This window comes from Cynocephalus volans, chromosome 5 (genome assembly GCF_027409185.1).
Source record: "Cynocephalus volans isolate mCynVol1 chromosome 5, mCynVol1.pri, whole genome shotgun sequence".
NCBI lineage: Eukaryota > Metazoa > Chordata > Mammalia > Dermoptera > Cynocephalidae > Cynocephalus > Cynocephalus volans.
Window position 1 is genome coordinate 111,498,109 of NC_084464.1, and position 14,172 is coordinate 111,512,280.

The following is a 14,172-nucleotide window of genomic DNA, read 5'->3' on the forward strand; positions in this document are numbered from 1 at the left end:
GGGTTATAGTTTAACAGTATAGGCTGGTAACTTTCAGTGAAACAAGCCAGATGACATTCCAGTGGACAATTAAGTGATCTTATCAACACAAGTTTGATCTTAGCAAACATTCCTTCTTAACAGCAATTTCTCAGTATCTTTACATAACAATCAGTAACTAGTCTGTCTTTGAGCCACCAACCTGCTGTGCCACAATTCTTATCTTGCAACAGAGACTAATAGCCTGAGGAAAATTTCCTGTCCTTGCAAGGTCAATATTCGAAACTGCAAGGCTTTGGAAAAGCAGGCCCTGTGAAGTACATATGCTTTATAGTATATTCCACACCACACAAAGAGACAGTTGTTTATTTCTTTAGATCTAGACAGGAGTGCTCAGCAGGCATGAATTCCTCTGGGTTGGATCCATTTCATGGACATTGTCAAAGATTGACCTCTCTTTATGTCAGTTTTCTGAATACTGTACTTGTACTTTTGTAGCAAGCTAAACAGTGCAGGATTAAACATTCTCATTTTTGAGCTGTGAAGTGTTGAAACTAATCAGGAAATTAAGGCAGAATGTTCATCCTCTGGGAGAAGAATCTTCCAGTCTATGTTGCTGCCGCTCTTGGCTGCCGGTTGGAATGCAGCTGTTCAGGCAGCTGTTTAACTGTTTGCTCAACCTGAAAGGACATTGCCAAGTGGCAAATATTTTTCATAGCAACATTTTACTTTTGCTAAGAATCATAACGGTGCATTTTCTTGAGCTCCAGCAGCGTGCCAAACATGGCAGATTGATTGCTCAGCATGTTAATAACCTAAACTGAACATAGATGCTCATTTCCATTTTTAATATTTCCAGAAAGAATAGATGGTTTCCCAAAGGAAGCCTCTACACAAAACATCTCTGCCACGCAATTGTTTGTTGAACTGACAGCAGATTAACTTGAGAAAATGAAATACCTCTGAAAGGAAAAATGAAAATCTAGAAATGCCAAAGGGAAAAAAGAAGTTTTAAATATGTTAAATCTCTCTAATGTGGCTGATGAGTGACTTTACTCCTACTTGTCCAGGACAGGTGAGGGCAAGAGTAACACAAGGAAACACATCATCTACTGAATCCTCTGACATTCATGGGTCCCAGGACTTCTGGGTCATGCAATTAATCTACGTTGTTAATTGGAATATTGACCAAGTGCTTGGCAAACAATTATGTTGAATTTCACAAGGGTTGGGTGGGGTGGGAGATTATTAACTATTTTTATTTAATAGTAAAATCAGCATGCCAAACATAGACCGTCAAAATTAAGAAAACATCAAATGCATAAGTATGATTTTCTTCCAAACTAAAATGTGCGTAGCCCATGTTAGATAGCTCTTCACCCTGGGTATATTCTTCCAAGCCAGAAGCTCATGCCTTCAAAAAAGCTTACGGAGAAATACTCTAAACATGTAGAGTGATCCTGTACATACCCATTGTTTGTTCCAGTTGAAGTGATATTAAAGTCAGCAATAACTGCCATTCACAGCATTTAGAGTGCAATCGCCAGAAGCCTTTGTGAAGACTGGGGAGTGGGGGCAGGGGAACGCATTCTCATTTAATAAACCCCACAGTCAAAGCTTGAGCAGAGATGTTTTGAAGGTGAACTGGGCTGAACAAAGGCGTGGTGAATGGCAAGTCTAGCCTACTTGTTCTCTTCTGTTTACTAAATGATCATTAAATCATAAACGACAACAGTCTAATCTGGCTGTTTCTTCAAATTGCAAAAACATACATTTCCACCAAAGCTGTCATGATTTCTTGGACAAAGATAGACAAAATCCCACCCAATGGTTACCGAGGGAGTCAGCCACGAGCTTTGTGCTCTTCTTTTTCAGAGATACAGAAAAACAGCAAACACCAGCCGTGGGTGAAATCTATAAGATCACCTCCCCAGAAAGGATCCAGCAGTTGGAGAAAGAATTGTCTGTTCAATGAACTGAACTGAAGTCAGAGCTAGAAGACCAGGGGACTCTTCAGGGAAGAGCTAATCGAGCTTACAGGTAAATAGTGGCAGTGAGAAGGTGTAGTCTTCAGGAGCTTTACTACCCACTGTCACCCCATAATCTCCATCAGCTCTCTCTTCTTTTTGTATGACAATTGACATTATCTAAGCTCAGATAAATGGTATACAATGGCAGTTTCAGGTGCCCCTTTCTAAGCCAACTGCTGCCCCTACAGTTTTCCTGTATTCTAGAATTGTCAAGGCCAATGGAAGAAACGTCTTACTAAAGAAAATGGAAAAGTGCTCTTACATGTTCACAAATACTTACCACCTTAAAGTTCCAGAAGCTATTGTACAAATCATACTCAACGAAAAGAGATCTCAGTTTATCCAACAATATTTTAATTGAATTTCACCTGATTTTGATGAGAAATTTAAAAGCTAAAATCATGCTGGGTATTTGGTAATGAATTGTACAAAATGATGTTCTGTTAGGAGCTTCTCTACACATAAACGCTGCCAATGATAGCAATGAAGTTATTTTAGAAAAACAAGGTAGCCAGATCAGCCCCTAAGTGGTGAGTCTCAAGGAACCAGGACTTTCATATCCCTCTGTTTTTGTTACTGCCACAGTTGATTAAAAGGGACAATATAAGAACGCTGGTAGGTTGAGTAGTTTAGTAAGCACAGTGTAGATGGTGAGGAGTGTAGAAGGAAGAGCAGAAGCAGCAGGAGCAAGCAGGGGAATTAGTGCTTCATCCCACAGACGATTCTGAAGAACTGATATTTAGCATGTTTTATAGCTGATATTTAAAGCTATTGGGTATCTCAAGCAAATCAAGGATTGGGTGATGAGGTGGAAAGATCATGGAGCCATGCAGGTCATTAATTTCTCTCAACTTTGGTTTCTTTATTTGAAAAATGAGATTTAGTGCTGGCTGGTTATCTCAGTTGGTCAGAGCATAGTGTTATAACACCAAGGTCAAGGGTTCAGATCCCTGTACTGGCCACCTGCCAAAAAAAAAAAAAAAAACTCAAAAACTAGAAAACTCAATGCAAAGATCCAGTATAGAACAGAGTGATGGAAATCCTGGATACTCATATTTCTCTACTCCCCCAAACCACCCAACACAGCACCTGGAAGAATCTATTATTTCAACAGATACTTACTGAGCACCTTCTGTTTGTCAGGTACTGTGCTAGGTTCTGGAGTCCAAGGAAAATGGAATGTCCATTTCTGATAATCACTTTAGCATTCTCATTCATCACTAGACTGAAAAAGATATTGAAAATTGGAAGAGAACTGTGCCTTAGTCATCTTTTATTTTATTTTATTTTTAACATTCTTTCCTTCATTTTACCCCCACAAGCCCAGGACTTTGCACGGTTAAGTGTTTCATAAAGGCTTGCTGAATGAATAAATGAATGACTATGTTGAATGAGCAATCCTTGATGAATACATTAGTGAATCTCTTTTTGTGGGTTGATGTATACATGATTTATGTTTACTCACCTCTTTTAGATCATTCATAGGCACTTTGAAATTAACTGAGAGAAAAGACATGATCCTAGTGAGAGAGGGTTGAGGGGCTAAGCCCTTGACCCCACCCCATCTCCCAGCATGCCAAAGATTAGGAGACAGGAGGGCAGCAGAAAGTTTCTTCTGTTTCCCTGCTGCTGTTTAATAGCTGATCGCCTTTCTGGTTGGTTACTGGGTCTCCACCTCCATGAGGCTGCAGCCAGGATCCAGCAATCACAGAAATTATTCCTTTGATTTATTATGCTTTATTTATGCTTTTACTGATGAGGCCCTTTCAGAACTTGCCTTTTTTTTTTTCATCAAAGCCAAGATGTAAGGAGATGAGGGAGGCATCATCTCCAGCTTCAGAGGGGGAGATTTGACAAAAAGTCTCTAAGTGGGTTGTGTAGGCTCACATGGCTGATGGTTCTCTTATCAGCCTGATATTCTTTCCACAGGACCACTACCTCCAATGGGGGAAATTGCTGGCAAGTGTAAAAACTAACAGTGTATTTTTATTTTCCCTTAAAATTGTCTGTGGGGAGTGATAGGGCCCTATGAACAATATTAATCTAAATTTCACTGCCTTCATCCCCCTCAAAATCTCTAGGTGGTTTCTTACATGTGTTCCAGAACTACCTGTTGTGGCTCCCTTGCCAGTGTCTGCAAAATCCCATCTTGAGACAGTGACATCTGTGTCATGGTTGCTGTGCTCTGATGCTCCCAAAGCTGCCAAACCTTGGGTTGTGTCTTATGGCAAATGGGAGAGCCCTGTTCTTCCTGACCCAGGGCCCCACCCCGTTACAGAGTCCCCACAGCTTATGCCTCCTTGTATCAGAGTCTGTGGTGAAAACAGTTCCTTATAACCGGGCTTGGACGAGAGTCCACAAGGCTGCTTAAGCAGGCACTTCTGCTGTAAATATTTTTCCTAGGGATAAATAATTTTCCTGAAGCAGGAAGTTTGTTTAAAATAATTTCTGAAGTATTTCATGTTTGATATTTAAGGGTCATTTTCACCCCCAGGTAATTCAGCAAGAACAAAAATAAAAACATGTTTAAATTACAAGATACTGGTTTTATGCATCAACTAGGGTGCGGGTAAGATCTGATAAGCACAGTACTTGTCAGAGGTAAGGTTACTGGAGAGAATACAGGTGGGGGGAATAAAAATCCTCACCATCGTGTCCCTCCCTGTGCTCTGGAATAGGAAATAGCGAAGTAAATTAAGGATTAAAGGAAAGACTATGTTTGTGTGGGGAGGAGGAGAGAAAAATCGGCCCCGGGGAAGGTTTAGCAAACATGAGGTATACACCAGAAAGATTCTGACTAAAACAGAAAAACGTGGCCTTTACATGCCCCCGATAATCCAGCATAATATGATATACTTATTCAGAAATGATCAGTTGTGAAGTTACAGATTAATAATCTAGTTATTACAGTGTGTATGTATGTTGTATCCTTTCTAAGCATACAAATTAGTTCTTCAGCAACTAGTTAGCAATTAAATTAATCACAAAGAAACAAAATATATTGAGGTTCTATTTGCAAGTCAAACTGTTGTTATTATCTTCATTCAGGATTCTCTATCTTTTCTGACATTCTTCACTTATTTGTGTATATAATTACACAATTAATTCTTCATTTATTTGTGTATATAATTCTATAATTACAGCTTCTATTGTATAAATCTCTCTGCAGCTCTGTTCAAATACCAAAGGACGTTTCTTACTTTAGAAGAGAAAGGAATTGGCACTAAAGAAAACCTTACAGGTGAGTAGGAGAGTGGGGTATTTAAATAAAACCATAAATTTGATTTTGCTAATTTCTTGGAAACTTTTAGCAGGAAAAGTTTGTTCTTGCAAACAGCTGATGTTGTCAACAGTGTTAGGAGAACCAAACGGCCCAATATTCAGCTCACGGCTGGATGAGAGCGGGCCACTATTTCCTTGGTGATATTTAGTGTTGCGATATTTGAAATTTTACAATTTCTTGATTTTGGGATGTGAAAACTAGTTATTTGGGTTTAAGTGGCCTAGTCGAAACCTCTTGTTGTTCAGGCAGATGTCCTGCAGAGGGAGCGAGAGAACTGCCTGAGAAGAAAGTACACGCCTGAAAATTTACCTTTGCTCCTGTTTCAGGTAAGAGTCATTTTGGGATTTGAAAAACACATCTGGATTTAGTAGAAATGTATGAACAAAACTGGCTTTCTGGTATATCCTCTGTCCAGGGTAGATTTTTCTCTACAAGTGTAGTTTGCCCAACTTGGTTAGTGTAAATGCTGTTCTTTGTTAGAGATCTATGCCATAGTTCAGTTCAGTTTAAAGTCACTGAACAATTGACTAAGTTTCTACTAAATACTCCTTGTGCTAGCATTATGGGAAAATGCAACACTGACTAAGACAGTCCCAGCCTTCAAAAGCTGTTTGCTAACTTAAGGAAGATATTTCTGAATATCTTTCTTAAGAAAAAAGCTCAAAACATGGAGAACAGGGTTTTCCATAAAGATTATTATTGCAGTCTTAGAATAAAAGTAAAAAATTGGAATTGCCTAATTATCTACCAATAAGAGAAAGAGTTCAGAAAAACAGTGTGGTACTTGGTAGAAAACTGTTTTGCCAGGAGACATTTTTTAGCATAATGAATTATTGTTCCTTATAATGAAAACTAATTTGTGTGAGTGTCATAATAATGGTCAAATAAGTATAGAAAAATCACTTTAAAGATATGGACCAAAATCTTAACAGACATTATATTTGGATGACAGGATAATGAATTTCCTCTTTCTACTTTGATGTATTTTCTACATTTCCTGTAATAAGCATGTATTATTTCTGTTTTTAAAATTCTTTGTTCTTTACTCCTGTGTATGTATGTTGTATCCTTTCTAGGCATACAAATTAGTTCTTCAGCAACTAGTTAGCAATTAAATTAATCACAAAGAAACCAAATACATTGAGATTCTATTTGCAAGTCAAACTATTGTTATTATCTTCATTCAGGATTCTCTCTTTTCTGACATTCTTCATTTATTTGTTTATACCAGTGGCTATCAATGAAGAGAGGGGAAGGAGAGAGATGGGGGACATTCTGTCCTCCAGGGGACAGACATTTGGCAATGTCTAGAGGCTTTTTGGTTGTCACAATTTGGGTGGGGGTTAGGATTGGTTGCTACGTGGATTTAGTCGATAGAGGCCAGGGAAGCTGCTGAACATTCTGCTATGCACAGGGCAGCCTCCCCCAGCAAAGAATTATGTAGTCCCAAATGTCAGTAGAGCCAAGGCTCAGAAACTCTAGTGTAGTCTAAATTCCCATATGATATCATTTGCCTTCTGTCTGAAGAACTTCCTTTAACATTTCTTGTAGTGCAGGCCTGCCAGGGGCAAATTCTCTCAGTCTTTATTGTGTTGAAAAAAGATTTTCTGCTCATTTTACAAAGATACAAGTATTTTTGTTCAATACAGGATTCTGGGTTGGTGGTTTTTCTCTTGTGTTACTTTAATGATGTTGCTCCATTCTTTTCTGGCCTGCATAGTTTCCTAGTTTGCACTTCTGAACGTAGTGTGTCTTTGTTCTCTTACTGCTGTTAAGATTTTTCCCTTCATGCTTTCTAGCCATTTTATTATAACGCATGTTGGTGAGGTTTTCTTTGTGTGTCTCTTGCTTGGGGTTGGTTGAACTTCTTGGATTGTGAGTGAATGGGAAAAAACAGCACACTCCGTTCAATTTCTCCCACTGTCCTCTCATAGCATGCTTCTGACACAGATGTGTGGGGATTTCTCTGACCAGCAAGCAAGCCTGCAAGCAATCAGTTCTCCAGCACACACCAGCTTGGTAGCCTCCAATTCAATTCTGATGCTATTGACCTGGAGATAGTGTCAGATCCTCTAGGGCTTCTGACCGACTGGCTTCAAGTGGGGTTCCCACAACTCCTTCCCTCTCTTTAGGCTCAATGAATTTGCCGGAACATCACACAGAACTCAGGGAAACACCTTTCCTGGTTTATTATAAAGGATATTTTAAAGGATGCAAAGAAACAGCCAGATGAAGAGATACACGGGGCGAAGTCTGGAAGGGAACCGAGAGCTTGAGCTTCCATTCCCATGGAGTTGGGGTTCACCACCTCCTAGCACATGGATGAGTTCGGCTGTCCAGAAGCTCTCTGTATCCTGTCTTCTTGGGTCTTTTATGGAGATTTCATTGGAATAGGCATGACTGAAGCATGGACAACTGTGTAGAAATGTAATTGGGCAAAAAGGGTATGATATAATATTAATAGATTAAGTAGGGAAACCAAACAAGGACTGTTTGTTCAGATTCTTCTTGGCTTCTATGTGCAACATTTCTTCTTCCCAGGCAGGGAGCAGGCCTCCTTCTGAAATGGGAAACTTATGACCTACAATCGGATAAGGTAGGTAAAAGAATTTCCTTATGGCCAGCTCCAGGATGGAAAGGTGAAGGTAAATTAGAGCAAGCCAGGAACTGTGCATGAAAAGCAAAATATACATATCGTAATATCACAGTGGGTTTATTGTTTTCATCAGTTTTTGAAAAATGTCAATTATTGTTTTCAAATATATTTTCTGTCTTCATGCCTATAGATCTCCAAGACTCAATTTTGTTCAGTCTTTTTTTTTTCCCTTGAAGCTTCATTTTGCATAGTTCCTATTGCTTAGTTCACTAACCTTTTCTTATGCAATGTCTAATTTGCTTTTAATCCCATCCAGTCAATTTTTCATTCCAAGAAATTGTATTTTTCATTTCTAGAAGTTTCGTTTGATTATTATTTATATTTTCCATTTCTCTCCTCATTATGTTCACGTTTTCCTTTCATTTCTTGCATATGCTGAGCATAGTTATAATAATTCTTTAAAAGTTCTTATTTGCTGGTTTTGTCACCTTTGTCATTTTCTCATCACTAATTTTAGGTCTGCTTGTTATCACTAATTTATTTTCTGCTTATGGATCACACATTTCTGTTTCTTTGCATGTCTAGTAATTTTTTATTGAATGCCCCAAATTGTCAATTTTTCATTATTGAGTGAAGATTTTTTTATTCCTTAGAGAGTGTTGGACTTTATTCTGCCAGGCAGTTAAGTTACTTACAGAATAGCTTAATACTTTCAAAGTTCACTTTTAAGCTTTATTAGAGTGGGTTTAGAATAATCTTTACTGTAGGCACAGTATATCTTTGTTACTAAAGCCTCTGGTGTCTCCACTGAATGTTCCAGGTATTCAATAAAGACCCTTCACTCTGGCTGGTTGGAACTTGAATATCTTCTAGCCCTGCATAAATTTTGAGAACTGTTCAGCTTACAATGACCCAGTCAGTTATTCTTTGCACAGCCTCCTGGAGTTTCATCTTCTGCATGCATGGCTTAGTGTTCAGCAACAGATGCAAAGGGATCTCTATGCAGACTTCTGGAGCTCTGTCTCTGCATAGCCTCCTCCTCTCCAGTATCCTCCCCTACAAACTCCAGCTGACTCCACTTTCCAAGCTTCAGTTTCCCTCTCCTTAACTCAGAGAGATCATCTATTCTGCTTAGGATTCCCTTCCTGCTCCATGGCTCAGAAACTGTCTTCAGGCAAAAAACCAAGGTGATTATGATTTGTTTCCCTTCTCTAAGGGACTGTGGTCCTGCGTTGCCTATTGTCCAATATCAGAAAACAGTTGCCTTATACATTTTGTCCAATTTTCTTGTTTTTTATAATGGAAGGGTAGGTCTGGTCCTAGTTATTCCATTATAGCCAGTGTCATTTTTATTATAAAAAAAAAATCATTTAAAAGAGCTTATACTATTTTTAAGTATGAATAAAATTTGTGATCTGAGGTTAAAAGCTATAATCTCACTTATAATGCACTTTGTATTTTTGACTCATAATTTCAGTTTTTAATACAAAATTTTAAGCTCAGATTTTGATAATTTGAGAAACTTATATGTCACTGCTAAAATTGTTTAGTAACATAAATGAGCTTCCAATCTATTGTTCTGGTAACAGATCATATTTACAAATGTCTACTTGCTTTATTTAAATTTGAATGATTTCTTGAGCCAGGCTTCTTAATTTTATTGTCTTCACCTAGAAAAATACATCTTCCCAAAACAAGCAGAGACTGATTTACCTATTGTTAGTGTTCTTAAGACTTAATTTAGTCTTCCTGTTATAATTGCATTCTGCTAAGTGCTTATTTTTGTTGTTAAAGTATTACACAGAGAGAATTACTCAGCTGGCCCAGAGTAAATATTTACATATGCTTAGGTGGAAGAGGTTTTGCCAGCACAGTAAGATCATGGAGCAACTTTATCCTCTTTACAAGGTAGGAAGCCCATGAACAGAATCTGTGGGCTGTTTTGTTTTTTTTTCCTGAGAGTAATGTTTATTTATTTATTTTTGATTATGCATATTTATGGAGTACAGAGTTGACTATCAATATTTGTGTACAGCATATGATGATCAAATCAGTATTATTAGCATGTTCATCATTATAAATTGTAATGACTCTTTGTGTTTCTTACCCAATTACTCCCCAACCCCCCTGCCCTTCCCCCTTTCCCATCTCTAGTAACTGCAGGTCTGTTCTCTTCTGAAAGTTCAATGTTTTATTATGGTCTTTCTCCTTTCCTTCCTTCCTTTCTTTTTAGCTTCTGTGGGCTATTTTAAATAATGAAACAAAATGGTCAATAAGCTTGTCAATTTTTTAAAAGTCACAGCTAAAGACAGGAAAGGAACTAATGGGGGCGTCTTCTTGCGTGTTCTGCCAGTGGCAGAGGATAATGGCACCTATTTTTATGAATGAGATTTGAAGGAAGTTTTGTATGACAGAAAATGCGTTTTCCTTCGTAGACTTGGCCTCCTCTGCTGTAGGTAAAAAGCTCAGAAGCAGACTGCAGTTACTAGACATCCTCATGCACTGGCTCTTTGCTCAGAGTCTCTTTCCTTCAGAGTCGATAAATAGGACCATTGCCTTTGTCAGTCAAACTTAGAATATGGAAGAACTTTGGGATTCCAAGAACCCCTCAATTTGCCCCCAAACAGCATTACCCTGTACTTGGATGCAAATGATACAGAAAATAAGGCTTGCGAATAACCAAGTTCTGTCTTTGTATCTCTTCCAAACAGAAACAAGTTGGCTATATTACACAGGAGTACAATGATGTAGTTCAGAGAGCTGAAAGGTTGTTGCTTGAGAAAACTTCCTTATGGGAAAACACAATCCTCCTAACTTAGTGACACAGGAAGGCCTGACTATTTACACAAAATGGTTAGTGTGTCACTTGCACTCTCTCAGGATGACTCGCCATGATCTGCAGGTATAGTCATGTGATGATGTGGTACCCTCCCAGGAAAGGTCAGCACATTTTTTTCTCACATCTGTTACTGACTTTTGGATTGTCTCTGTTTCTGTACTACACCTGCCCTACAAATGACAGAAAAATGATGGGTCATTCACTTTTTTCTTTGAAACCTTGGAAACCTTTTTCTTTTGAAACCATGTTCTACTGAAATCATTCCATTAATTTAATTTTATCAAAGATATCTCTGTAAATTTCATATTCACTCTGTAAATCCTTGTTTTCATCATCTTGTTGAGGATTTATGCTCTCCGATTTTATCCACTTTTTAATTCAGCAATTTTTTTATGCAAAATATTTTAACATTTACTTGTACATATTTGTGGGGTTCGGTATGTTGTTTTGATACATGCACATACTGCACAATGATTCTCTTAGAGTAGGTAGCATAGGGTTGTACCCATTAGTCCACTACTTTTTCTCCTCTTCACTGCCCCCCCCCCGCAACCTGCACCCCCCTGGCCTCTGATAACCATTATTCTACTCTCTACTTCTATGAGAACCACTTTTTTTCTCTTTTTAGATTCCACATGAGTGATATCATCTGGTACTTGTCTTTCTGTTATTCAGCAATACTTACTGAGGGTCTAATATGTGTCAGATACTTGTCCTAGGCTGTGCAGCAAAGATATGGTCTTTGATGAAAAGCAACTGGGTCTCAGGCTTGTAGGAAGATGGGCAAGTAAATATTAAACTGAAATACAATGGGATAAGGAAGCAAAGAATAAATATAAGCACAGGGCAAAGAGAGTCACAGAAGAGGGGCCCTAACTCAAAGTAGAGGTATCAGAAAGGAGTAACATGATCATGTTTCTATTCTAGAAAGATTATTATTTTGCTACCTATCTTTTTCTGCTTCTCTCTACCTTATCTCAGTGACACTACCATCTATATAGTTGCCCACACTGGAATTCTGGCCACCACCTGAATTCATCCCTTCCCCACATCCAGTCAGTCACTATGGTCTCTACCTTTAATACATTTCTCCCCAGTCACATGGCATTATAACCATCTGCTCATAAGTCTGAGTCCTCCACTGAACTGGGAACTCTTTTAGGTTGTCCCCTGACTTGTTCCTCTTTGCATATCTAGCACCTCACACAGTGCCTTGTCCATTTTGAGTGATTGGTCAATGCAGACGTGGCTTGAGGTTAAGATCACTCGCAGTTGGTAACAGCACTGGGTCTTCCAGCTCCAAATTTATCACCTCATCACTGGGCAAGTTAGTGAGGATCCCCTTCTCTGTCAAAGAAAAGGGCTGCTCAACCTCTCCCCTTCTCTATCAAAGAAAAGGGCTGCTCCTGAACCTAAGTCTGAGAGCTTCTATGAGAATTGTGTTGATGGGTACCATCTCGGTTGCGCCTTGCTATAGGCCTTCCAGTATCTGCCCATCTCCAAGGTGCTGAGTGCAGCTGTCAACCAAGTCTCTGAGGCCGGTCAAGAAAATGAAAAGGTCTGTGTGAAGGACATCAACCCTGACATCCTGAGACTATGGATACCAACCTTTCAGGCAAGAAATTAGCTTTCTTTCCCCAAGGGTAGTTGGAGAAAAGAAGGTTGTGATTTTGTACGCATGCTGTTTTGTCCTGTGATCTCGCTGAAATTTCTCTATATACCAGAAAGTTACATATTCCTAATAAACAAGTGCTAATTTAATATTTTCTGCTGGGAAAAAATAACAAACAGCTTTTTACACATTTTTATCTACATCTTTATATCTAGCAAATTAAGAGAGAGGGGAAAAAATGGACCTGAAGTCAGGAGCACTGGGCTCTAGGCCTGTTCCCGTCATGGCCTTGCTATGGGCCTCAATTTACTCATCTGCATAACAAATCTTTTACATTAAGTGATCTCTGAGGTTCCTTGCAGTGTTAATATCATACAATTCTAAAAGAATTTTCTCATCTGAATCAATTTAATACAGTCTTCCTGCTCTTACCTTATGTTGCAAATGACTAATAAACCTGACCAGGGGGCTGGCCAGTTAGCTCAGTTGGTTAGAGTGCAGCTTTATGGCACCAAGGTCATCGGGTCGAATCCCCAAACTGGCCAACTGCCAAAAAAAAAAAAAAAAGAAAAGAAAGAAACCAGACCAGGTTTCTACTCTGAGTGACATCTTGCTCAGAGTATGTACAGGGTGTCACAGAAGAAGCTGGGAGAGGCAGCCATCCCAGTTGTGGGACATCTGAGAAGGCTTCTGTGGGGAGGCAAGTCCAAACTGGGTCCTTAGACACTCCTGGGAGTTAGTCAGGCAAGGCCAGGTGAAGGCTCTCAATTTCTTCAAATTTGTTGGTTAATTTATAAATAATATTCTTCATTTACCACAAAGGACTATAGGCAATTCTGTTCCCACTAAGTTATTCCCCAAAAGGTCTGTTGAGTTTCTCCTGCAAGGAGTGAGATGGTGAGGTGTCCTTGCTGCCTCCTGCAGAAACCCTGCTCCAGGGATTTGTCAGATACTCCTGGCCCAGTGTGATGCAGTAAATTGAGGCAGGGAAGGATGGGCAAGGTGCAGAATGGTCCTCCCATCGGCAGAGGAGGTCTTGCCTCCAGCTCTCTCAAAGGATACTCCTTTTCTCTCCCCCTGACTGGTGTTGATGTTCTTAACGCCCTTGATTTTGGATTTTTTTCAGGGACAGTGAGAACAGAAGCTGCTTTTGTCCTGCCCCAACACACAACAGAAGCAGGAGAATGCAAACCTCAGCAGAAGCTCCTGCTCTCCCATTTCAATATCCCATAGGATGTGGAGGAGCTAAGGGGCTCTGCTAAGGAAATGGAACTTCTTTCCTTGATCCTTGATGTACTCTTTGTTAACAAATATAGGTAGGTGTTCATGGAAGAACACTCTAGTATTTGTCACAAAGTTGCACGTTTATACTGCCAACATTGTTTCTAGAGTGATAAAATAAAATAGTAACATGAAATTTAGATGAGCAGTTAGGAAGAACTTCCTTTCTGTAAGAGTAAAGGGACACTCAAATAGTGATCCCAGAAGGATTGTGGGATTTAATTTTTTTAAAAAGGTAGGGTACAGCCCATAGTACATGATATAAAGGTAGCCAGGATTTGACAAATTTGCGTGGCAGGGTGTCAAGTGTCTGAAGTCCTTTGATTCTCAGAATGTGTTGTAACAGCTCTCCTTACTGACAAAATGCTTTATATTCAGTCGAGTGTACATTGTGTAGTGCTGTCTAATGTCATGCAGTCTTCTCTGCTAGAACGCAGTGTCTCACTTCCTTAAAAAAAAACAAACACAAAAGCTCATTATCAAAAGCCATGTTAAAACGTGTTTCAAGCCACCTCAGGAGGTACCCCAGTCTCTCCCGAGCCAGGGCAGTGG

The 14,172-nt window shown here is 39.2% G+C and overlaps 1 pseudogene; it reads left to right on the forward strand.

The window, feature by feature from the left end:
- Positions 1-555: 555 nt before the first annotated feature.
- LOC134379124 (uncharacterized) overlaps positions 556-14,172 on the forward strand; it is a 153,272-nt pseudogene continuing 139,655 nt past the window's right edge.